The sequence below is a fragment of the Rhinopithecus roxellana genome, chromosome 11, assembly GCF_007565055.1.
Source record: "Rhinopithecus roxellana isolate Shanxi Qingling chromosome 11, ASM756505v1, whole genome shotgun sequence".
Taxonomy (NCBI): domain Eukaryota; kingdom Metazoa; phylum Chordata; class Mammalia; order Primates; family Cercopithecidae; genus Rhinopithecus; species Rhinopithecus roxellana.
The window spans coordinates 35,928,653-35,954,274 of NC_044559.1; the positions used below are offsets into that span (position 1 = coordinate 35,928,653).

Below are 25,622 nucleotides of genomic sequence, written 5' to 3' on the forward strand. Positions count from 1 at the left end.
GCACCCCTGTTCTTAGAGGAACAATCAATGGGAAGCAAGGGTGTACCCAGGCCTCTCAACAGTTCCTGAGTGCTGTCACTGGAGGGCGATGTCTCCAAACAGTCTCTTTCCCCACCGAGAACGGCGCTGCCAGAGGGTTCAGGTCAAGCACGAGCTTGCAAGTTCATTCAATTAGTAGAGCAACGGGAACCCATGAAGCTCCTTCAGAAATCCTGCAAAATATGGATACGCTATTAAGCTGGAGACAACAAAATTACTCAATATAGAATTTTGCATTCAATCAATTATACTGTCAGTATAATTATATAATTATAATTGTATTTATTTCTCAATCCTGACTGAAGATTAGAATCACCTACAAACGATTAAACACCATAGGGGTTGGGGCCTCACAAAAGGCCAGTTAAATACATCAGAATCTGGAAGATGGAGCAGGGGAATTTGTATATTTTTAAAGCTCCCCAGTGATTCTATTGTTCGTGCTACAAAATTCTAATTGAGACATTAGTGGCAGACACCAAGGGAAAATTTATGGGAGAAAATTTTAATTTTAGACAATTCTATGATGTTTTCTCCTGCAAATTGCTAAATCCTTAGCTTAGTTCTGGAAGGGATCAGTGGTTGAGAATTTCTGCATGAAGTCATCTTGCGTCTGGAAGCCCATTTTCAAATAATAACACATTTAGAGAGCTAGCAAGTTGTTAACACCTGTGTGTGAATTATTTTATCAGATACCAAGATAGCTAGGATTCTGAGAAAATTGAGACCAGAGAAGAAGCAACATTTTTTAAAGGGAAGAGAGAAGAAAATGTACATTGGCTCCTTCCCCCCAATATATAGACTTCTCTTCAACAGTCAGTATTAAAAACTAAAAGAAAATTATCTACAATCCCTCTATTTCTATTCACATTTTAATATATTTTCTTTCCAGTATTTCATGCATATATATTTTTTAATCTGTGAGGTCTATATAATTTTGTCTTATCCTTTTTACCTTAACATTATAATATGACCATTTTCTTAGGGCTTTGAAAAAATTTTAGAAGCATTATGAATGGCTGTCTAGAATCATATTTTGTGAACACACTCCAAATCACAACTACAGTGGAACATGGAGGATCAGTTTCATGCCTACTGGCCAAGAACTCACTGAACTCCCTGGCCAAGTTTAAGTTGGCTGTCCTCACCTAGTCCAACCAACTGAGGCTGAGGATAAGAGGAGTGGGGGCAAAGTCACTTATAGAAGCTGCTGGGAGCCCACTTTTATATCTTTGTGGATGGATGATGGGAATCAGGATAGATAAGTCTAGAAAAGAGAAGCCTTGGTCAGGCGCAGTGGCTCACGCCTGTAATCCCAGCACTTCGGGAGGCCGAGGCAGGTGGATCACCTGAGGTCAGGAGTTCAAGACTAGCCTGGCCAACATGGTGAAACCCCATCTCTACTAAAAATACAAAAATTAGCCGGGCATATGGCAGGTGCCTGTAATCCCAGCTATTCAGGAGGCTGAGGCAGAGAGAATTGCTTGAACCTGGGAGGCAGAGGTTGCAGTGAGCTGAGATTGTGCCTGCACTCCAACCTAGGTGACAGAGTGAGACTCCATCTCAAAAAGAAAAAAAGAAAGAAGGAAAAGAAGCCTGGGCCAGTGGCTCATAGGTGTCCTCTACAACCTGTTCTTTCCTAACTCTTTCTTGGCTTTTGCCCAGGACACACTACGTTAGGAGCTATGTGGGATCAGGGACAGTACTCAAAGGAGCTAAGAATCCAAATTAGGAAACATAACATACATGAAATGAAAAGTTAAATAATAGTGATATTTGCTACATTTTTACAGAGCAGCTATTATTATGTGCCAGGTTTATTATGTCATTTACTCTTCAGAATCATTCTATAAGCAAGCTACCAATATTCCTTATTTACAGATAAGAAAACTAGGCTGAGAGAAGTAAAGTTGCAGTTGTTAAAGGTAACTAGAATTTGAACTTAAGCAGCCAAAGCCCTCACTATTTCCATAGCACTGGGCAATCTCCCATGACTGCATTGTGATCTGATCTTAATAGAGGGACAGACTCTCAGAAAATTGAGCATCATCTTACAGTGTCTCAAAAAACCAAACAATAATATAACAAATAATATCCAGCAAATCCTTTAATCCCTGTTTTACCTCCCTCCGTTGGGACATGGCTTAGGTAAGCTCCAAAATTAAGTTAGAGAAGGAAACAGATCTCATCTACAAAATGCAATTATACCACAGCCAGATGAATACTGAAATACACACATACTCTGAGCACCAATACTTTTCAAGAAAGGTAATGATGCAGGAAAAAAAAAATGTCTCTGAAGTACAGTGTTTCATAGTGGTCCCCAAATTCCTGTCTCTTGAAATCTCCCGGAAGTGGCATTCCCCTTTCTTGCAATAACAGACAGTTGCTCAAATGCCTCATAAGGAACGGTGGGCGTGGTCAGCTGCAGGGCTTTGGTTTTGCAGAGTGACAGGTTCATTTTTGTTTGTTTTGCTTTTCAGACAGGGTCTGGCTCTGTCACCCAGGTGGAGTGCAGTGGTGCTCTCCCGGCTCACTACAACCTCCACCTCCCGGGTTCAAGTGATTCTCCTGCCTCAGTCACCAGAGTAGCTGGGATTACAGGCGTGCACCATCACACCTGCCTATTTTTGTGTGTCTTTAGTAGAGACAGGGTTTCACCCTATTGGCTGGGCTGGTCTCCAACTCCTAGGCTCATGCGATCCTTCTGCCTTAGCCTCCCAAAGTGCTGGGATTACAGGCGTGAGCCACTACACCCAGCCCGAAGGGTTTTAACAGTTTTATTAAGATGTAATTCACATACTATACAATTCACCCATTTAAAGTATATGGTTCAATGGCTTTTAATACATTCACGGAGCTGTGCTTCCATCTCTATAATTTTAGAACGTTTTCGTTATCCCCAAAAGAAGCCCTGCTCCCCATAACCATCATCCTAATCCTCTCACCCCCAATCCCCAGCCTTAGGCAAGCCGAAATGTACTTCCTGTCTCTATAGATTTGTCTGTTCTGGGCATTTCATGTAAATGGAATCTTGCACTGTGTGGTCGTATAGTGAAGTGTGTGAGTTTGGAGCAAGAGCTAATTGGTTACAGGCAACAGAGGAAAGGCTGAGAGCACCACTATTGTCTTCCCCACTGAATGCTGGATGTCACCCCTCTAAATAAGTGTGGAATACATATTTAAAGATATTGGCTTGTAGCTGGGCATGGTGGTATGCACCTATAGTCCCAGCTATTTGGGAGGCTGAAGTGAGAAAATCCCTTGAGCCCCGGAGCCCAAGTCCAGCCTGGGAACACCGCGAGAGCCTCTTGTGTCTAAAATATAAAAAAGAATATTGGCTTGAATTCTTCCTGTAGGTCCAGCCTTCCTGTAGGTCCAGTCAGACAATCAGCAAGGGTCTTCAAGCACTGACCCTCCAAAGATAAGCTCCCATCCAGTTTTCTCCGTTTCTAGATGGGCAACTGAATTATTTGAGGGGTTTCTTAAAAGTACAGATTCCTGGCCAGGCACAGTGGCTCACGCCTGTAATCTCAGCACTTTGGGAGGCCAAGGCAGGCAAATCACCTGAGGTCAGGAGTTCGAGACCAGCCTGGCCACCATGGTGAAACCCCATCTCTACTAAAAATACAAAAATTAGCCAGACATCGTGGCAGGCACCTATAATCCCAGCTACTCAGGAGGCTGAGGCAGGAGAATCACTAGAACCTTGGAGGCGGAGGTTGCAGTGAACCGAGATCACGCCACTGCACTCCAGCCTGGGCAACAGACTGAGACTCCATCTCAAAACACACACACACACACACACCACATACACACACACACACACACACAGATTCCTGGGCCCCTTCCTAGGAATTCAATATGTGTTGCATGGATGCAGATATCTGTATTTTAAGGAAGCACTCCTAGTGACTCTGATGCTGTAGGGCATGAGACAGGCATTTGGAAACCACCATACAAGGCTTTGCTTTAGAGATAAGACAAAAGCTTCCTTTGTTTCCACATTTCCCTATCAGTCCAACTTCCTTGTAGAAGCAGCAACAGGGACCTTCCCTCCTTACAAGGCCATCTCAATTATTATATGGAAATTCCATTTTACAGAGGCCAATGGTATCTTTCCAGTATAAACATAACAGAAAGCCTTGGGGACAACGTCAAACTGCTGACTTGCTGGGCCTTTCTTATTTGCTGGGTGAATCTGGGACTTCAAACAATCACTGTGCCGGAACTACCGAGGGGGCTGTAAACATGCCTGCACGTTCTCCCAGCTCCCCTTTCAGAGCCTGAAAATTTATCTCTTCGCAGTGAGCGGAAATATTTTCCTTAGCTGGGTCCCCTGTTTTATGCCTTTGATTTACCGAAGCTTCTCAACAAATAAATACAAATTGACTGTAAGGTCACAGCCTTTTGGAGAGCTTTCCAAAAGCCTTCAAGAGTAAGGGAGATAAACTGGAACAATATTTGGAAAATAATCCCAGTTGTTTATCACTTTCCTGGGGCAGACAGGGCTTTATCAGCTGCTTTCTGCATGTAGAGAGAAGAGACTCAGAGAAGTGAAGAGGGTTGCCCAGGATTCCTGGGCTGGCCAATAGGAACCTTGTCCCAGACCTTCATTCCAGATTTCAAGGACCTGGGCTTGCCATGTTGCCTAACAGTCATAAATATTTTAGAGAAGCCTGCTGGGATGTAAGGAACTTCAGAGATTTTAGCCCCCACCATTTAGCCACAGAGCCTGGGTTTATGGAGCCACTAATTCATTCTGACAGTGCCTGATCACCCGCAGAGCCTCAGCAGGGAGACCTACACATTTCAAGGATAGCTAGCCCAGGAGTTCTCCCCAAATGCCCATTCTAGGCCATCTCAGAGCTCTCCTAGACTCGCTCTCCCCACCCTCAATTTCTCCTGGAAAAATCAAACATGACCTGGTTTATTTGTAAGCCCAGGTGGCCCATCCATTTCCAAGACAGTCAAGACCTGGCCATTAAATCATACTTGTGTATGTGCGTGTGTGCGTGCATGTCTGTGTGTGTGTGTCTGTGTGTGTATGTGTGTGTGTGTGTGCTTTGTTTGTTTGTAATGACTTCGGTTTAAGAAGGCTGCTTTTGGATCTTCCTGTTTGGCCTGAGTGTGGGACACGAGCTAGGGCTTGCTGACCTGAATCAGCACTGTGGCGCTGTGAGCATGAGTCTGCTTACCCAAGGACAGAAGAGAAGTGCATGGGCTTTTTTGGGAGCAGCCTCAGCTGGATGGTAACTGTTCCTCACCTCCCAGAAGCTGGGGGAGCTTCAGCAGCCACCTCAGGCAGGCACCTCTCAGTGAAGAATGAGGCAGTCTGTCTCCAGACATTGCCACTGTGTCTGTAGCCACAGGAGGCTCTTGTGGCTGGAGAGCTCATGTGTGCTGTACTCTGTGCCTCTGTGATTTTCTCCTACCCTCATCACAGCCCACACAGTACATACTCCAATGCTCACCTATGGATGAAAAAACAGACTCAGAGAGAGCAGAGAGGCACTAGAGAAATTCATACTAGTGCAGTGAGGACTACAAAGGACACGCCAAAAAGTGCTAGGCAGTGTTTGAAAGGAAGATTTGGTCTGGGGGTCAGAAAACGCCTCGTGAGACTGGGCAAGGTGGCTCGCACCTGTCATCCCAATGTGGGATATGATGAGGTTTCTCTTTAAGCATTATTCCCAACACCAACACTTTGGGAGGCCAAGGCAGGCAGACCACCTGAGGTCAGGAGCTCGAGGCCAGCCTGGCCAACATGATGAAATCCTGTCTCTACTAAAAATACAAAAAAAATTGCCAGGCGTGGTGGTGTGCACCTGTAGTCCCAGCTACTTGGGAGGCTGGGGCAGGAGAATTGCTTGAACTCAGGAGGCAGAGGTTGCAGTGAGCCAAGATCATGCCACTGCACTCCATTCTGGGTGACAGAGCAAGACTCTGTCTCAAAAAAAAAAAAAAGAAAGAAAGAAAGAAAGAAAAGAAAAAAAGAAAGAAAGAAAAGAAAAGAAAAAAAGAAAGAAAGAAAGAAAATAAAACACCTCGGCTTGATCCAGAAGGATGACTAAGGGTTCACGAAGGTGCAAGGCAGTGCCAGGCAGGAAAGAGCAGCCAGGAGATGGGCTGGGACTGGCGAAAGGCTCGTGACAGGGTAGGACGCTGGGCACTTAAAGAGCACCAGCATGATATGGGTAGAAGGAGAAATTCCCGGGAAAGGAGGACAGAAGCCAGATTGGGGGAGGCCTTAGAGGGTAAAGATTTTGGACCATTTTGTGACATTACAGGGTTAGTTTTTCAGATGAAACCTGGAATAGCAGGACCTTATATCACACTCTTCCTATGAGGAAATACTCCAGGTTTCACCCGCCTGCTTTCCAAGGGACTTTTGGAGCACATCAGCCGATTCATAGGATGAAGAGTGGCTTTGGATGTCAGTTCTCCTCTTCTCATATCCACATGTCTTCTCTTCCTATCCACATTGTAAATTCTTTGAGCTCAAAGACACTATGCTTTGTAGAACATCCTCCCCTCACAAGCCACTCCCCCACAGCCTTAATGATTTACTATTAAACAATTTTTGATAAGAAGGAGGGCATAAAAAAGATAAGGCGTCTAATGGGTCTATACTGGATGAAAATAAATGCAATATTCTATCCAAGCTTAACATGATGTACAAGAGATTTTTTGTTTGTTTGTTTTTCTGAGACAAAGTCTCACTCTGTCACCCAAGCTGGAGTGCAATGGCACGATCTCAGCTCACTGCAACTTCCGCCTCCCAGGTTCAAACGATTCTCTTGTCTCAGTTTCCCAAGCAGCTGGGACTACAGGCATGCGCCACCACTCCTGGCTAATTTTTTGTGTTTTTAGTAGAGACGGGGTTTCTCCATGTTGGTCAGGCTGGTCTCAAACTCCCGACCTCGGGTGATACGCCCGCCTCAGCCTCCCAAAATGCTGAGATTACAGGTATGAGCCACCACACCCGGCCAATATACAAGAGGTTTTCTTAAACTGCAGGATCAAATCATGCTTCCCTTAGAAAAGGTGTGACCAGATAATAAAGAGACTGGTTTCCATCCTCCAAAAACAAAGATCCATCTGATTACAGTGACATCCTGTATAGAGTAATACATCTATTTCACTGTGTAATATGCCAAGAATGAATTTACAACCTGCCCTATCACTGAAATTGTGGTGGGGGTTCAACTGGGATACACTAGGTTGTAAGAGTCAGAAACTCAACTTTAATTAGTTTAATAAAAAATTTCTGGGAAGGATTTTTTATTAAAATTAAAATCGAATTTCTGGGAAGGATTCTGGTATAATGAGGAGAATGAGGGAGATGGGATGTGTATAAAGGTAGCCTCAATATGGTTAGAATAAGCCCTTCCCAGGAGAAAGATCTCTGAACAAAAAAATCAATGTCAACTATTAGGCATCTGGTATGTAGACTTTGAGACTTGTTTCTATAATGTTATTAGAAGAACACAGTGTGGTAAAAATGAAAGTCACTTTTTGGGGTCAGACAAAACTGAATTTAAACTGCTGATCTGCCATGTACTAGTGCTAAGAACTTAGCAGATCACTTAAATTCTCTGAACCTCTCTCTTCTCAGCTAGGAAAATTACCATTTAAGGATTTAATGAGAGCGTGTATAAAAGAAAATAGCTCTGTGCTGGACACTCACTAAGAACTTCATAAACGTTGCCCCCATCCTTCCCTTCATTTGTCAGGGAATGAAGATTAACTACCTGTATTAAATAAGCCAATATGACTGGGCGCAGTGGTTCCCGCCTGTAATTCTAGCACTTTGGGAGACTGAGGCAGGCGGATCACCTGAAGTCAGGAGTTCGAGACCAGCCTGACCAACATGGAGAAATCCCATCTCTACTAAAAATACAAAATTGGCCAGGCATGGTGGCGCATGCCTGTGATCCCAGCTACTCGGGAGGCTGAGGCAGGAGAATCGCTTGAACCTGGGAGGCAGAGGTTGCAGTGAGCTGAGATAGTGCCACCACTGCACTCCAGCCTGGGCGACAGAGCAAAACACCGTCAAAACAAAACAAAACAAAAAACAATATATGTAGAGTACTAGGACAGTATCTGATATTCACAGTAAGAAGGCAATAAACGTTAGCTGCCATTATCATCATTTTGATAATATTTCCATTTCCCTATAAGAATACCCCTAAATGAATCCAATGGTTTCTCATACTGCCCACCTTCCTGGGGGAGAAAAACATTTTTAAAAGATGACCCGGCCTGGTGAGATGGCTCACACCTGTAATCCCAAAACTTTGGGAGGTCGAGGCAGGTAGATCACCTGTGGTCAGGAGTTTGAGACCAGCCTGACCAACATGGAGAAATCCCGTCTCTACTAAAAATACAAAAAGTAGCTGGGCATGGTAGCAAGCACCTGTAATCCTAGCTACCCAGGAGGCTGAGGCAGGAGAATCATTTGAAGCTGGGAGACAGAGGTTACAGTGAGCAGAGATCGTGCCATTGCACTCCAGCCTGCATGACAAGAGCGAAACTCCATCTAAAAAAAAAAAAAAAAAAAAAAGCAGATGACCCTTTTTCTCTATCCTGTTTTCATTTTAAGGCTGGGAATTGTTTTTGCTCTGCAGTACCCAAGAGGCTCTGGACACTTAGTCAATATTAATTAATGATGTTGTTGTTGGTGTGCCAGGTCTTTGACACTAAACATTTTTATGCCAGCTTTGTTGAATTAAGGTAGAATTAAATAGCTGCGCTGCAATCCTGTCTCAGCCGTAATCACCATTTGCTTTGCTCATATTTCCCATGCTATGCACCCCACCTAATCAGTCCAGTTTTACTGCATTTACGTAGATTGTATCGATGCATCTGCGGAGGCTCCTGCAGGAATAATCATCTCTCATTTTTCTCTTCTGTGGTTGTGGGTTTCCGAAGACCCTGTCTCTCCCTCAGCTAGGACCTGAGTATAACCTGTGGTGAAGAGTGTAGAGAAAGCAATAGGCTTTGTGACCATGGTGAGTTAGGAATCTCAGGGCTTTGTTTACCCTGAGAGTTTACCTAGGTTGAAGGCTGTCAAAGAAAACTTTCCTTTAACTTAAAAGGGTGACATGGACATGGTTCCCTTAAAACGGCTTCTCAGGTCGAAGATCACAGCCTCTTGATGGCAGTGGTATGGAATAAAGCATCTTAGTGTCTCCCCTAGTGCCTAATTTAGTCCCTTGATCAAATAACAACTACAATAACAGGAGGAGGAAGAAGAGGAGGAGGAGGAATTAACACTTATGAAGAGCTAGGCATTATTCTAAGTACATCACATATTATAGATTATTTATATTCAGAACAACTCTATGAGATGGTTACTATTATTATCCCCATTTTACAGATGAGGAAACTAAAACGCCAAGAATTAAGTAACTCTCCAAAGGCCACCCAATTATTATGTGGTGGACGTGGCTCTCAAACAACAGCAGTACACTTTGGAGTCCGTGATTGTGGATGTTGGGTAAATATTTATTTGGCTATATTTTTTATTTTGTTTTTTATCTGTAGAGTGCCTTTTAAAGTTTTCTCTGAAAGAAAAAAAAACACAGAAACAGTCTACAGTGGGCCAAATATGGCCTTAGATGTTAACGCATGCTTTATTTTATTAAATTTTCAGATAATTCTGCAAAGTAGATGCTATATTGCTATTTTTGGTTTTTGGTTTTGGGTTTTTTTTGAGATGGAGTCTTGCTCTGTTGCCCAGGCTGGAGTGCATTGGTGTGATCTTAGCGCACTGCAACCTTCGCCTCCCAGGTTCAAGCAATTCTCCTGCCTCAGCCTTCCAAGTAGCTGGGATTACAGGTGTGAGCCACTGCACCTGACCTTTTTTTGTTTTGTTTTGTTGGTTTATTTTATCCTCCTGCTTCAGCCTCCCAAGTAGCTGGGATTACATTTGCAAGCCGCCGTACCTGGCTCTATTTTCTCTGTTTTTACAGATGAAGGCTCAGGATCAGAAAAGTAAAGAAGTTTCATGAGATTACACACCTAGTAACAGGGGAAGGTGGGACTTGAAGCATCATGTCTGTCCAACTCAAAGGCCATGATTCCATGCATCTCCTACCACTGCCAGCTTTGCACCAGGGATGGAAAACATTGAGTCGTTTTCTGCAAAGTTTTCACAGCACTTTCCTTTTGAGGTATATTCACCAGGCTAAGCAGATAATATTATCCAGGTGCACATTGCTAAAATGACTGTATAGGGAGAGTACTGTCCAAAAGACCCAGAAATGTCTTTTCTAACAGTAGACAAGCAGCTGTATTCCAAGATGGAGCACAATTTTAGCCATAAGTAACAATACCAATCATTAGAGCACCTTATATTTTTACATTATAATTTCATTAATAATAAGCACCTTACATCTTTATGATGCTATGTGCCTGACACTCTTCCAACCATTTCACATATATTCAATCACTGAACTCTTACAAAAACCCTATGAGTGATGTCTATTTTTGCTTCCGTTTTTAGATTGGGAAACTGACGCTCAGACGAAGAATTTGCCAAAGGTCACCCAGCTAGGAAGCGGTGGAAGCAGACCTGACCCTAGGCAGTGTGGCTGTGACTCTGCCATGGGCTACGTTGCCGCTCATTAGTTAATTATTTGGGAAATGTTAGTTCTGTTCCTCTTTCCATGCTTTAGGGGATTAATATGAGAATTAACGATATGTACTGCATCACCTGATATGTGTACTGAATGATGTAAAGATTTCTTTATAGGATGTTTACATATACAAGGCGTTGTACCAGGCCGTGAGAATGCCGCACCTGCCTTCAAGGAGTTGAAATCAGAAACTCAGCAAATACAACACCATGTGATAAAGAATTAATATAGGAAATGGTGGCTATTCTCCTTTTACCATCTATTCTCTGTATCTTTCTGTCAAACTCAAAGCCCCCAGAGAATGGCCTGGGCTTTCTTGCCCTCTGACTTCTGGTTAGGTGCAACCTATGGACAGATATTGGAAGGAGGGGAAAGGAGAGGGACATCAGAATATTCATTCCCCAGCCCCAGCTCTTCCTTCTTCAGTCTAGCAGTGCTGATGCTCCTCTCTGGCTCTGACTTCTGCTGGACGACTCTGCTTCCATGGCCCCAGCTCTCACGAGGGTGTCAGTAACACCACTCTCTCCATTTGCTCCTTCAGGCTTAAGGGTGTGAATGGTTTCTCAACTTTTCTGGTTCCCAGATGCCTCAGCATTCCTGGTTGGTTTCTTTAACTCAGAGTGTGCCGTTTGCTTCCTGTGGGGCCCCTGACTGATATAAAGAGTAAGCAGAGGAGATAATAAGAGGAGCGTTCAGGAAAGATCCCTAATTTAGACTTGGAGGGAGAAGGGAGGCTGCTCAAAAGAAGTGAAATCTGTAACTCCTAAAGGATGATCAGGAATTATCCAGTTTGGGAAGTGGAGGTAGGAAGAATATGCTAAAAAGAGAGAATGACAAGTGGAAAGATATGAAGGCAAGAGCATAGATATTCCTGAGAACTGCAAAGTGCCCAAAAGATACTGCTCAAGGTAGAGAGTGGTGAAGAAGCTTAAGTAAGCACCTCCAGATCATGAAAGTGGAACTTTTCTTTTTTTTTCTTTCTTTCTTTTCTTCTTCTTCTTTTTTTTTTTTTTTTTTTTTTTTTTTTTTTTTTTTTTTTGTTTTTGTTTTGAGACAGGGTCTGGCTCTGTCGCCCAGGCTGGAGTGCAACGGTGCAATCTTAGCTCACTGCAACCTCCGCCTCCCAGATTCAAGCGATTCTCAAGCCTCAGTCTCCCAAGTAGCTGGGATTACAAACACCGGCCACCATGCCCGGCTAATTTTTGTATTTTTACTAGAGATGGGGTTTCACTATGTTGACCAGGCTTATCTTGAACCCCTGACCTCAAGTGATCTGCCCACCTAAGCCTCTCAAAGTGTTGGGATTAAAAGTGTGAGCCATCGCACTCGGCCGAAGGTGGAACTTTTGAAGTTTGTTTGAAGTTTGCTGATGAAGTTTTGCTCTGTGACTTGTCATGTAATCTTCTCTTTGATTTCCTTATGAAGCATTCAGTGAAGTTCATATTGCTTGTCAAAAGTTCTGAAGCTGGGTTTCAGAGAGTAGCCAAGATGAAGTGCTGAGTCTGGTCTGAAGGAGCTCACGGAGGTAATTTAGCAATAGGTTTGAGACTGCACTGTCAGATTTTGAAGTTTGTGAGGCCACCCGCATCATTGCTAATGTGTGCTGTGTGGGTGGAGAATGGATGAGGCCAAAAAAAGTTTAGGACAAATAGTTTGGAGATGGAGAATCAGCGAAGAACAGTTGAGAGGAGAAGGCAGCTAGAACGCAAATGTTAATAAAAGAAGGCTTGCTCTCTGCCTCTGCATAATCCTTAGTAAAATATGCCTGGGTTACTCCAAATGCTATTTAAAAAGTAACACTGAGTTCTGACTGGGAGATGTGAGACAGGCACTTTCTCTCCCTGCTCTTTCATTCTTGTCTTTTTTTTGTGGTTCTAGATATGAAGCACCACCCTTGTTGGTGCCTGTGTTGCCCCTACAGATGCACTGCTCTATCAGTCATCTCCATACCCCTTGTGGGTCAACACCCCCTTCCACACTGCTAGTCATTACACTCATTATGTTCTCCTGGCTTCTGGTGGTTAAGTTGCCTCTATTACTTCAGGGCTCCATCATCCCTATCCACATTAGCAAGCCCAACTCAGACCATCTTCTCAATAGCTGACCCTGACCTGCAGTGGAGCACCACCACTGAATGGATTAGCAGTGCTGAGGCCCCCTCACCAGCACATTCCAATGCCCTGGCTGAAGGGCGTGTCCTCTGGGCCCTCCAAGGGTTGCTCCTCTGGTGGATCTTTTAGCCTGACATGAAATAGCCATCCAAGCATCCTACTCGCCTTAGCCTCTGTCCCTTAGCATTCCTCCCTCAAGCATCTTCAGGGCAACTCGGACATGTCCCCTTGCCTCAGTGTTGTCCATCGCTTTGCCAGGTTTCTCAGAGCCACCCCCACAGTGACCTTGCCCCATCCTTGGAGGCTGTCTGTACTTTGTCTCAGTCTCTTGATTGTCTATGTCTTTTCTTTTCTTTTCTTTTCTTTTCTTTTCTTTTCTTTTCTTTTCTTTTCTTTTCTTTTCTTTGAGACACAGTTTCACTCTATTGCCCAGGCTGGCATGCAGTGGTGTGATCTCAGCTCACTGCAACCCCTGCCTCCCAGGCTCAAGAAATTCTTGTGCTTCAGACTCCTAGCTAGCTGGGATTACAGGCGCCAGCTAATTTTTATAGTTTTAGTAGAGATGGGGTTTCACCATATTGGCCAGGCTTGTCTTGAACTCCTGACCTCAAGTGATCCACTCACCTTGACCTCCCAAAGTGCTGGTACTACAGGCATGAGCCACCACACCCAGCCTGATTGCATGTATTTTTGAAATTACTTGTGGAGCTTGATACTGGGTAATACCTTTGATTGTGTGAGTCTAACTTCAGAATCCAATGATTTGTGATTATATATGTGTGTGTGTGTATATATATGTGTATATATACAATATACACAAATATATGTATATAAATAATATATGCAAATATATGTGCATATATTGTATATACAAATATATACTATATATGACATGTATATATGTCAGGAAAATATGAACACTGACTAGATATTTAATAATATTAAAGAATTATTGTAGAGGTTTTTGGTGTGATAATAATATTGCTGTTAGGTTTTTAAAATATATGCATATACAGGCTGGGCATGATGGTGCATGCCTGTAATCCCAGCACTTTGGGGAGCCAAGATGGGAGGATTGCTTGAGACCAGTTGGAGACCAGCCTGGCCAACATAGAGAGACCCTGTCTCTACAAAAGAAATTTTTTTTAACTAGCTGGGCATGGTGATGCCACTTGAAGGCCCCAACTACTGGGAAAGCTGAGGTGGGAAGATTGCTTGAGTCCAGGAATTCAAGGCTGTAGTGAGCTATGATTGCATTACTGCACTCCAGCATGGGCAACAGAGTGAGACCCTGTCTCAACAAACATAATAAGAACAACAAAATGTGTGTGTGTGTGTGTGTGTGTGTGTGTATATGCATATAGAAGTGTTTACTGATGAGACTATTTGATGTTGGAGACTTACTTCAAAATAATCCAGTGTGAGAGAGGCTGGGGAGCATAGAGACATAAGATGAGCCATGATAATTATTGAAACTGGGTAATGTGCTCATGGAGGTTTATTTTACTATTTTCCCTAGTATTATGTACAGTATATAAAAACCTTTGAAAGTTTGAAAATTTCCATAATACTGAGATTTTTAAAACACTAAATCAAATTTAAAGCAAATAATAAGATACCTGAAATGCCATGAGGATGAATATGTGTCTGTGTGTGTGTGTGTATTTATTTGTTTATTTATTTATTTTTGAGATGGAGTCTTGCTCTGTTGCCCAGGCTGGAGTGCAGTGGCGCAGTCTCTGCTCACTGCAATCTCCACCTCCCGGGTTCCAGCAATTCTCCTGCCTCACCCTCCTGAGTAGCTGGGATCACAGGAATGCGCAACCACGCCTGCCCAATTTTGTATTTTTAGTAGAGATAGGTTTTCTCCATGTTGGTCAGGCTAGTCTCAAACTCCTGACCTCAGGTGATCTGCCCACCTCAGCCTCGCAAAGTGCTAGAATTACAGGCGTGAGCCACTGCACCCAGCCAAGGGTGAATATATTTATATGAAGTATTCTAACAACCATATGTGAAAATATGAACCTGACTACAGAAAAATAACAAAGTTCATAAATAAGACGTTGGTAGAAGGAAGAACAATTTTAACAATAAAACTGGAAAGTTTCAACCCTCCACTCAGTAAAATACAAATTAATATAGAAATATGATACTAATTCTTTCTATAAAATGGGCAAAGAAGAGAAAAAATACTTTGAGGCAAAGTATTACATAGGGTGAAGAAAATTCAGCAGTTTACATTTTTAACTTTCTGGAAACCATTTTTCCAACATACTTATCAAAAAATCTTAAAACCCTGCCCCAATACTTGACCCAAAGTCCAACTTCTGTGAAATTATTTTTAGACAATAAACATAGACATGTGTGAACATTTAGGTATACATATATGCAATAAGTCATTGTTTAATGATAATGAAGGCCAAGTGCGGTGGCTCACGCCTGTAATCCCAGCCCTTTGGGAGGCCGAGATGGGCGGATCACCTGAGGTCAGGAGTTGGAGAGCAGCCTGGCCATGGTGATACCCCATCTCTACTAAAACTATAAAAAGTAGCTGGGCGTGGTGGCGGGCACCTGTAGTCCCAGCTACTTGGGAGGCTAGGGCAGGAGAATCACCTGAACCCAGGAGGTGGAAGTTGCAGTGAGCGGAGATGGCACCACTGCACTCCAACCTGGGCGACAAAGCGAGATTCTGTCTCAAAATAATAATAATAATAATAATGAAAAATTTTAAAATAATATAAGAATACTAATTAGGATTGAACAAAATAAGGTGGAAGGGAGACCTGCATATCCAATAACAGAAAATAGTTAAAGGAATTGTGGTATTATATACAGATATAAACACACATTTTATCCAGACATTACATGAGACTATGTAATGACAAGGAAAGATATCCCGGAAAATTAGATAAAGAAAGCAAAATGGAAAAGAGGACTACTGGAATTTTTCATTTGTGTTTCTTTGTGCACATCTACAGAGGCACACAACAAATGGAATAGAAAAATAAGTTCTAAACATTAAACAGGGATAATATGGTGTGGAGAAGGGTAGCTTATGGATGATTTTAATTTTCTCCTTTTTATGTATCTATATTTCCTAAATGTTCTGTAACAAACTCGTATTACTTTAATGAAATTAAACAAAATCATCTGTTGACTCACCAGTCCACTTCGAGGAATCTTTCCTAACAAGATAACCAGGAACATGCTCAAAGATTGTTAGCATAGTCTCTGGAGCATTATTTATAATAGGGGAAATATTGTGAGTAATCCAGTTATCCCATAATAAGAGAATGATTAAATTATTGTATTAAGAATTTTTTAAAATCCCATATTCCTGGGAAAAGGTTGATTGTTCTATAACCATGGTAACAAGTACCATTATAACCAGGTTTTAAACTCTATCAATCAATGCAACTTGCTTCAGTGAACATGCTTTGACAAACCAACCAATCAGTGATAGTCTCTTACATATGCAAGTCAGCCAATCAGGAATCGAGTTGGTCTAGTAAATGAGCTTCTGAATGCCAACCAATCAACAATAGTCTCACTGGAGTAAGCACATCTCTAGAGTTGACGTCAATCTACTTATATCCCTAAAAATCTCCCGATCCCTGAACTCTATGCTTCCCCAAAATGCAGTATAAAATCATTATTCTGCTCAGCCAGATTCTACCTGACCAGCATGGCTCTTCCTTACCATAAGTAACAAATTCAGCTTTGTTTTATGTAGTATTCTGTGTTTGTGTGTGTGTGTCCGTCCCTGTATGTGTGTGAGGGGGTGTGTGTGTGTCTTTGTATATACACACTGAGGGAGTACACATACGCATATATACAAGCATAGAATTTCATACATTCATTGAATATTTTGTTTTCAAAGACCACATAATGACAAGAAAAATATATTCAAAATATATTATGTGAAAAAGCATTGAACACAAAACTGTGTATTGTTCAATCCTAATGAGAGAGAGAGACAGGAGAAAATACACCAAAATTTTAAAAAATATATCTGAGTTGTGAGACTATGGGTGATTTTCATCTTATTTTTCCTTATATTTTCAAAAAACTCCATAGTGACCATTTATCACTTTAATAATGAAGGGGAAGACTTTCTCTAAAAGTCTTGGTTTAGCATGATAGCCCTAAACCAGTTAATTTTAAATGTCATCTGAAAAGTTTAGAACCTCTTTATGAGTTCTTCTATGATTCTTTCATTGATAACAGGCTATGACATGAAGCCAAAGGCCTCCATACAAATATTTATTGTGTGCCTGTGTGCCAGACACCAAATTAGACACAGAGACAGCTGCTAAGATGATGTAGGATGAAGCTGGGCATGGTGGCTCATGCCTGTAATCCCAGCACTTTGGGAGGCTGAGGCAGGTGGATTGCTTGAGCCCAGGAGTTCGAGACCAGCCTGGGCAACACGGCAAAACCCTCTCCCTCCAAAAAAAATAAATAAATAAAAAATAAAAATAAAAAAATTAGCCAGACATGGTGGCACACACCTTGTAGTCCCAGCTACTTGGGAGGCTGAGGTGGGAGAATCACCTGAGTCCGGGGAGATCAAGGCTGCCGTGAGCCGTGATTGTGCCACTGCACTCCAGCCTGGGTGACAGAATGGGACCCTGTCTCAAATCATCCCTCAGATGATGATGTTTAATGATGTAACACCTTCCTGAAAACTATATGGAAAACAACATTTTCATTAATTGAACTGAGCATAGGAAACTGTGTTTTTCCCTCCAAATATGTTCAATGCTTATTATTAGTGGGGACTATCAATGTAGCAAGTAAAGGCAAGAAAGGCAGTCTAGGTGTTTGTTAGGCACGACTGTGAGTAATGGTCTATAAAATACAACAAAAAACCTGGGAACAACCTAGAATGTGTAGTAGAAAGTGAAAAACAAATGTTAATTTCTTCTACTATCTTTTTCTTTATTTTGGAGGAGAGAGCTTTGGCTTATTCTTTTCTTAATAAAAATAGTGTCAAGGTCCTAATTGCATTTAATTAAGCCATACTTCTAGCACTGAGAATGCAGAAGGATACACTGTAGCCTGCTGTTCTCCATTTCCTAATGCATGCAAGCAGCTCTAAATGAGTAAGAAATGATGATTGAATATTGTGAACAGGCACAATAGTTAATCTCATGTGAATAGGCAGTAGGAGTGGAATGTGTTTGTCTTGGGTTTGTTAGAAAGATTTTCATGATCAAACACTGAAAGAGGATTTTCCCCATTTTCTTCCTGCTGACAATGCATCACTGATAGTTTGACTTAATGAGGTTCTTAGATTTAATAAAATAGCAAAAGGCAGTGAGCCATTTCCCAAAATGACTTGAAAGAAATATTTGGCAGAAATAATTGAGAGTCAGAGATTACTGGTCCATAGAACCCTACCAATTCCTGCCACTCTGGACTATGCCCACTTGTTCTACATTTTCTGCTGATTTTAGAAATCACCCCATCGCTGCCTGGGTGGCAGTAACTTCCCTTAATAGGGCCATTTGTCATAAACTATGAGATGCTAAGGAATTAATCAAAATTTTCCACAGGTAAGCAGTAACTTGAGAGACTGTACGATCCTTGATAATGATGCCTTAGCTTTGTATAATCTGCTGGAATTTACAGAGTGCCTTCATAGACCTTTACCATTCAGTTCTCATTCTAATCCTGTCAAGTGGGGACCAGTGTCCTGACTTTACAGTTGAAAAAAACTGAGGCTCCAGAATCCTTAAGTGAGTTGCCCAGGGTTTTACAGTGAGTAAATAAATGGTGGCATTCAGACCCAGGTCTTATATCCGTGTCTGGTGCTTGATCCAATCTAGCTGAACAACTATCCCTAAATGAGCAAAAAAGAAGATTCTGATCTGAGGCCTGAGGACCAGGGATGAAGTCCTGGCCCTTGCCTCTTAGTAGCACATGATGAAAGGCATATCAACTGGCCCTCTGAATCATAGTTTTCTTATTTGAAGAACAGAGACAACTGTGCTGCTATCAATTTATTCTCACCACTCAGGTCCAAATCCACCCTTTATTGCCTGCTTGGTGAAACTGTGGCTTCTTGAGAGATGCAACTGCCACCTGGCCATTTGGGGTGACTTGTGCCACTGAGCCAACCCAGCAGAAAAAGGTGTTACTCTACGGGCTAGAATGATTGATCCCAGTTACCAAGGGGACATTGAGCTGCTACTACACAATGGGGAAGAGGAATCATGTCTGGAACACAGAGGATTATCTAGAGATCCTCTTAGTACTTCTATATGCAATAGTAAAAGGTAATAGAAAACTACAGAAACAAGCAAACAAAAAGCAGCATGACTGAAGACTCAGACCCTTAGGGAATGAAGGTTTGGGTCGTTTCACCTAGTAAAGAACCTTGACCATCTGAGGTTCTGTCTGAGGGTAAAATGAATATAGGAGGGATTGTGGGAGGAGGAAATCATAGATTATTCTATGGCATCTTACAAAAATCAGGACTGTGGTCATGTGAAAGGAAAATATCTTGGGCCCCCAAAATCACTAAAGAAAACTCAAGCTGGAAACTGCTTAGGGCACACCTGCCTCCCATTCTATTCAAAGTCATCCCTCCGCTCACTGAGATAGATGCATATCTGATTGCCTCCTTTGGAAAGGCTCATCAGAAACTCAAAAGAATGCAACCATTTGTGTTTCACCTATCTGCGACCTGGAAGCCTTCTTCCTGCCTTTGCTTCAAGTTGTCCCGCCTTTCCAGACTAATCCATCCAATGTGCTTCTTACACATACTGATTGATGTTTCCTGTCTCCCTAAAATGTACAAAACCAAGCTGTGCCGTGACCACCTTGGGCACAGGTCGTCAGGACTTCCTGAGGCTGTGTCCTCAACCTTGGCAAAATAAACTCTCTAAATTAACTGAGACCTGTCCCAGATGTTCTGGGTTCACATTAGCTTTGCAGATTTTCTCCTTGCTTGTTATATGTGTATGTAAAAAGTAAAGTAGAGGTTCCTCTTTAAAGACACTCTCCTCCCTGACTAATTAGGAATATAGCAACTTCTCTTAGAAGCAAACTTTATTCAAAGACCTGTGCTAACAGTCTTAAATATCTGCTAGCTGTAATAAAGAAATCAATGTGCTTTATGTTCCTAGCTCCCACAATTTAGCCTAAATATTTGCCCTGCCATGCTTATACTGGTCCAAGCAAGCATTAGGTCATAGCCTGTTCCTCTTCCGTATTTGGAGGTGCTTTTACCTTTCTCAGCATTCCACAGGTTACTTCCTCCTTCCTTTGTTCTCCTCTGCCTTTGCCTCTTTTAGAAAGTTCTAAGTTGCTAGCCAGTTGGGACAAATATAGAATGTGAGGTCCCGTTCCAACCAATGGAAACCGGACACAGCAGTAAGGTGGATGGGTCAGGTTATAAATGACCCTATCTCCTTTGTTTGGTGTACTCTCATGGTAAAACTGCTGTAGAAAGTAAAAATGGGCTTGCTGAGGAAATTAAATTTATGTTCAAGTGCTGTTTCTTTATGGCACTGGGGAACAAGCATTTTATTTCTAAATAAGCATTTCAAACAGTATATATTCATTTGCATATTATAAAAATATTATTTTCTCTCCTTCCCATTCTTATTTTATATCTAAATTGTTGGAGGTTAACTTTATAATTTAGTGTTCAGGTAACAAAATATTCACTGGGGCCCAGCGCATTGGCATGCCCTGTAATCCCATCACTTTGGAAGGCCAAGGTAGGCAGATTGCTTAAGCCTCTGAGTTTGAGACCAGACTGGGCAACATGGCAAAACCCTGTTTCAACAAAAAGTACAAAAATTAGCCAGGCATGGTGGTGCACATCTGTAGTCCCAGCTACTCAAGAGGCTGAGGTGGGAGGATTGATTGAGCCTGGGAGGTCAAGGCTGCAGTGAGCCATGATTGCATCACTGCACTCCAGCCTGGATGACAAGACCCTGTCTCAAAAACAAACAAAATATTCACTGGGACTGTGACTGAACTTGAGAGTTATTACTATTGGGATTGTGTGTTTCCTCATTTTGAGGTGAACACGTGCTCATTTTTACAAAGGGAAGCTGTGTTACGTTCAGTGAAAACATAGAGGTGTTTTGTTTTCTTTTCTTTTTGAGACGGAGTCTGGCTCTGTCGCCCAGGCTGGAGTGCAGTGGCCGGATCTCACCTCACTGCAAGCTCTGCCCCCTGGGTTTACACCATTCTCCTGCCTCAGCCTCCTGAGTAGCTGGGACTACAGGCGCCCGCCACCACCCCCGGCTAGTTTTTTGTATTTTTTAGTAGAGACGGGGTTTCACCATGTTAGCCAGGATGGTCTCGATCTCCTGACCTTGTGATCCACCCGTCTCGGCCTCCCAAAGTGCTGGGATTACAGGCTTGAGCCACCGCGCCCGGCGAGGTGTTTTGTTTTCGCGAAGGAGTTCAAATGTTTGTGAAAGGGTGCATATGGAAGTGAAGAAGCCAAAGAGATGGACAGCGCCCCTTTTCAACTGATCGCTTCTCAGTTCCCTTTGTTGTTCTGCTTTGTGATACTGTAGAGCTGGACCCTATACCTGTTGACCTCTGTCAGCCGGCACTGTGAACAGCTTTGTCAATAGAGAAGGCCATAGGGACTCTGCTGGTGGAAGAGGCTTCTTTTTCCAGTTCCTATGTTATTCTTTCCCACTTGCTCCTATGACATAGCTATACATGGATGGCATGCATATAGGATGGCCAGGGACATTCATACTCTTGCAAGTTTGGCTGGCACACTGGTGAGAGACTCATGGCTCCTTGCTCACCAGCCTCAGCCCACCAGTTGATAACCAGCTCTGGCCCGGGACAACTCAGCAAACCTCTCCTCTATCCAGGGGGCCACAGGTGTGCTCCTCCTGCCTGCCACAAGGTGTGAAACTCGGCCTACCTTCCGAGTTTGTTCTCTTCTTGGTCACTTTCCCCAACTCTTAGGTTAGTCTTCAGAGTTCTCTTTTATTGCCTCCCATTCCCAGTTGCTAGTTCCTTATTACCAGTTGATAAGTCTTTATATTACACTTTTTTCTGTTTTAATTTCTGATGGTATTTCTCTCTCCTGATTGGAGCCTGACACAAAATTGATACTGATTTTGAGTATTTCACAGGGTTATCATGACACTTAAATAAGTTAATGCACAGAGAAGCACTTAGCCATTTTTTAAGAATCTGGTAAATCATTGCATAAATGATCTCAATGTATCATCCTTCTTTTATTCATGCTACTTTATAGCATGAATCACTGACGCTAGGATTGGTCATAACATGTGTTTTGGTCAATGGGACATCTACACACATGATATAAGTAGAAGTCTGGTAAGCATTTGTATATTGATGTGTGCCCCTGAACACTGCCCTGACATTGCCATGTGAAGAGGAATAGTCTAGCCTCCTTGAGGATGGATGACCACATGCTGAGCGAAGCCCATCCCTAACCTGGTATACCAGTGGGGTGCAGATTCACAGGTGAGCCTAAGCAAGGCCAACAGAAGGCTCACTCATTTAGCCCACAGAATCACAGAAAGAAAACATCATTGTTATTTTAAGACCCTATGTTTAGGGGTGATTTGTTGCATAGCAATACATTACAGATGCAAATATAACTGAAACAATATATAAGTTAAAATATTGGTAAAAACTTTTTCTGTGGTAAGTGACTGAAATCTAACCTAAGCTAGTGTAAGCACAAAAGAGTATGTATTGGTTTACATAGTTGAAAGTCTAGGAGTTGGTTAAGCACACAGTTAGATCCGTATGCTCAGGCTTCATCCTCAGGGGTCAGCTGTCTTACCTTCACTTCCTGATCTTCTTTCTTTCATCCTCAGGCAAGCTTTGCCTTCATGCTGGTAAGATGGATTCCAGAGTCTCTTATGTCCTCAAAGCTTCAAGCTCAGCAGAAGGAGTCTCAATGGTTTCCACAAAAAATCTTGGACTTTGGATCAACTGCCCACCCTTGAACTAATCCCTGTGGCCCCAGGCTGATTGGCAGACTTGAATCACCTATCTCATGCCCAGAACTTTGGCTTGACCAGGCTTATCCAAAACAAGGGAATCCAGAGTGTTGACCCAAAGAAAATCAGGGGGCTATTACTGGGGAAAAGAATTCCATCACAGGTATCAAAAATACTGTTATCAATAAAACATCACCTGACACATTGGTTGATTAAAGATATATTACTTTGGTCATTCTTGGTTGGGAATCATTTAGATGCCAAGAATATGAATACTCTTGACTTAAGAAATGAGAGAGTTTATCAGAAGCATGCAGGATACTCCTGAATCCACAGGCAATGTGGCTAGGTGTCATGAAGCATTATATCCAAGAACTAGAAAGTCATAAGAGAGTCTTTTGTTTTTTCTCTCTCTCTCTCCCCCTCCACAATGACATGGTCTTTTATCTCTGCTTTTCATTGATATTTAATTTTTAACTCTCTAATTTCTATGGGGAACCCATTCTGTGAGATTTGGTTAAAGCTGACCCAACTTCCTGCCACGGGGCAGGCTCATCTCCCAGACCAGCCAATCAGAGTATGTTATCTCTCAGACCAACCAATCAGGGTATATCATCTCCCTGGCCACAGTGATGAATCTAACTTGATCATGTGATCCAAGCTAGGTCAATTGGAGTCCTCCTGGGACCTTTCTGCCATAGTGATCCTGAGTCCTCCCTCTTTCCTCAGGGGGTTCCTAAGTTAATTCGATGTGTATTGAATTTCATGGCCATCATGCTTGGCATATGGAAGAGAGCTTGTTTGTGAGCAGAGAGGAGAAAAACAACCTAATAATAGACTTTGAGATCTCAGATCCAACCATGACCTGAAGCCTTAGGTCTTTTAATTGCTTGAGCCCTGGTGTGGTGCTTCAAATTGGCCTAACTTCTCAGAGTCGGCCTAACTTTGCTCTGTTGCTCTAAGGTTGTACTGTTTCTCTTGGGAGCAAAAATTCCCAAAGGAAAGAGAATTTATGAGAAGTAACTGTGGAGGGGTTAATTTTTTTAAAAGTGTCCTCAAAAAAAGTGTAAAAATATTTCTTTAGTGGAGAAAAGCTCTTTCCTTTCCACCTGGCAGCAGCCATCCATTAAACCAAGGTGGTTGCATACAAGTACATCCAGGAGCTATGGAGGAAGAAGCAGCGTGATGTCATGCACTTTCTCTTGAGGGTCCACTGCTGGCAGTACCGAAGCTCTCTGCTGTCCACAGGGCTCACCACTCCACCAGGCCCCACCGCACCAGGCCCCGTAAAGCGGGCTGACTGGGCTACAAGGCCAAGCAAGATTATGTTATATGTAGGATTCGTGTGCATCGTGGTGGCCGAAAACACCCAGTTCCTAAGGGTACAACTTACAGCAAGCCTGTCCATCATGTTGTTAACCAGCTAAAGTTTGCCCAAAACTTTCAGTCCATTGCAGAGGAGTGAGCTAGATGCCACTGTGGGGCTCTAACAGTCCTAGAATTCTTACTGGGTTGGTGAAGATTCCACATACAGATTTTTTGAGGTTATCCTCATTGATCCATTCCATAAAGCCATCACAAGAAATCCTGACACCCAGTGGATCACCAAACCAGTCCACAAGCACAGGGAGATGTGTGGGCTGACATTTGCAGGCCAAAAGAGCTGTGGCTTTGGAAAGGGCCATAAGTTCCACCACACTGTTTGTGGTTCTCGCTGTGCAGCGTGGAGAAGACACAATACTCTCCAGCTCCACTGTTACCGCTGATATAAGTAAAGATTGTAAAATTCATTCCTAATAAACAATTTAGGACAGTCCAAAAAGAATGTTTCTTTAAAGAGGCCCTACTCTTTAAAAAGGACTCCATTGGAAAGTTCCTCTTACATTCTGGTTGTATTCGTTTCCTACTGCTGCTATAAACAAAATGCAACAAAGTTAGTGACATGAAACAGCACAACTTTGTTCTCATACAGAAGTCAGAAGTTACCAGTGGGTTGGCAGAGCTGCGTTCCTGCTGGAGGCTCTAGGAGAGAGCTGACTTCCTTGTTTTTTCCAGGTACCAAAAGCTGTCCTCGTGCCTTGGTTCAGGGCCCCCTTCCAGAAGTGGCATCACCCCAAACCCTGCTTTCATCATCACATCTTCTTTTCTGACATTGAGCTTCCTTCTTGCCTAGTATAAGGACCCATTTGACTACACTGGGCCCGCCCAGGATAATCTCCCCATTGCAAACCCCTTAATTTAGCCACATCTGCAAAGAGCCTTTGCCATGTAAGATAACAAATTCACGGGTTTCGGGGATTAGGATATGGACATCTTGGGGGAGGGCATTATTTAGCCTACATACTAGTGGACTTATTTATTTATTTATTTATTTATTTATTTAAAAACCTGTGTTACCCCCAAAATATTATAATAGAATAATGAGAAATTTGAAGTCACCCATTTAGAGAAAATGTTTGTCTTCTAAGTCAAAGTGTCTAACTCAAATAATCTATCATTCTGCTTTATTCTGGGTGAGGAAAGACACTGGAATTTCAAGCGTATTTTATTCCTTTGTAAAGATGATACTGCTCCTACTTTTCTTAAAATATACTCATTTTAATTTGCATTTGTGCAGAAAAGTAAAATGCAGGCAGGGACAATAAAAGATAGAAATACTTGAGCAAAATGTAGAATACAAAAGGCAAAAATTCACAAGCAACTTCTTAGCATTGCTTCAGAAAGGGAGGGGAAAAAGAAGAGAAACAGCAAAGACATACCAAAAATATTTGCCATTCTCATAAAATGGAACTTGAGTGAGTGGAAAGTATAACCTCTGACTTGGTGGATGGAGAGGGCCAAAGAAAGCTTCTTTTATCTGACCA

General features: G+C 42.4%; 1 pseudogene; it reads left to right on the forward strand.

Annotated features, from left to right (window-relative positions):
• The first annotated feature begins 88 nt into the window (after positions 1-88).
• Positions 89-24,524, forward strand: LOC104662232 (annotated as a pseudogene).
• Positions 24,525-25,622: the final 1,098 nt, after the last annotated feature.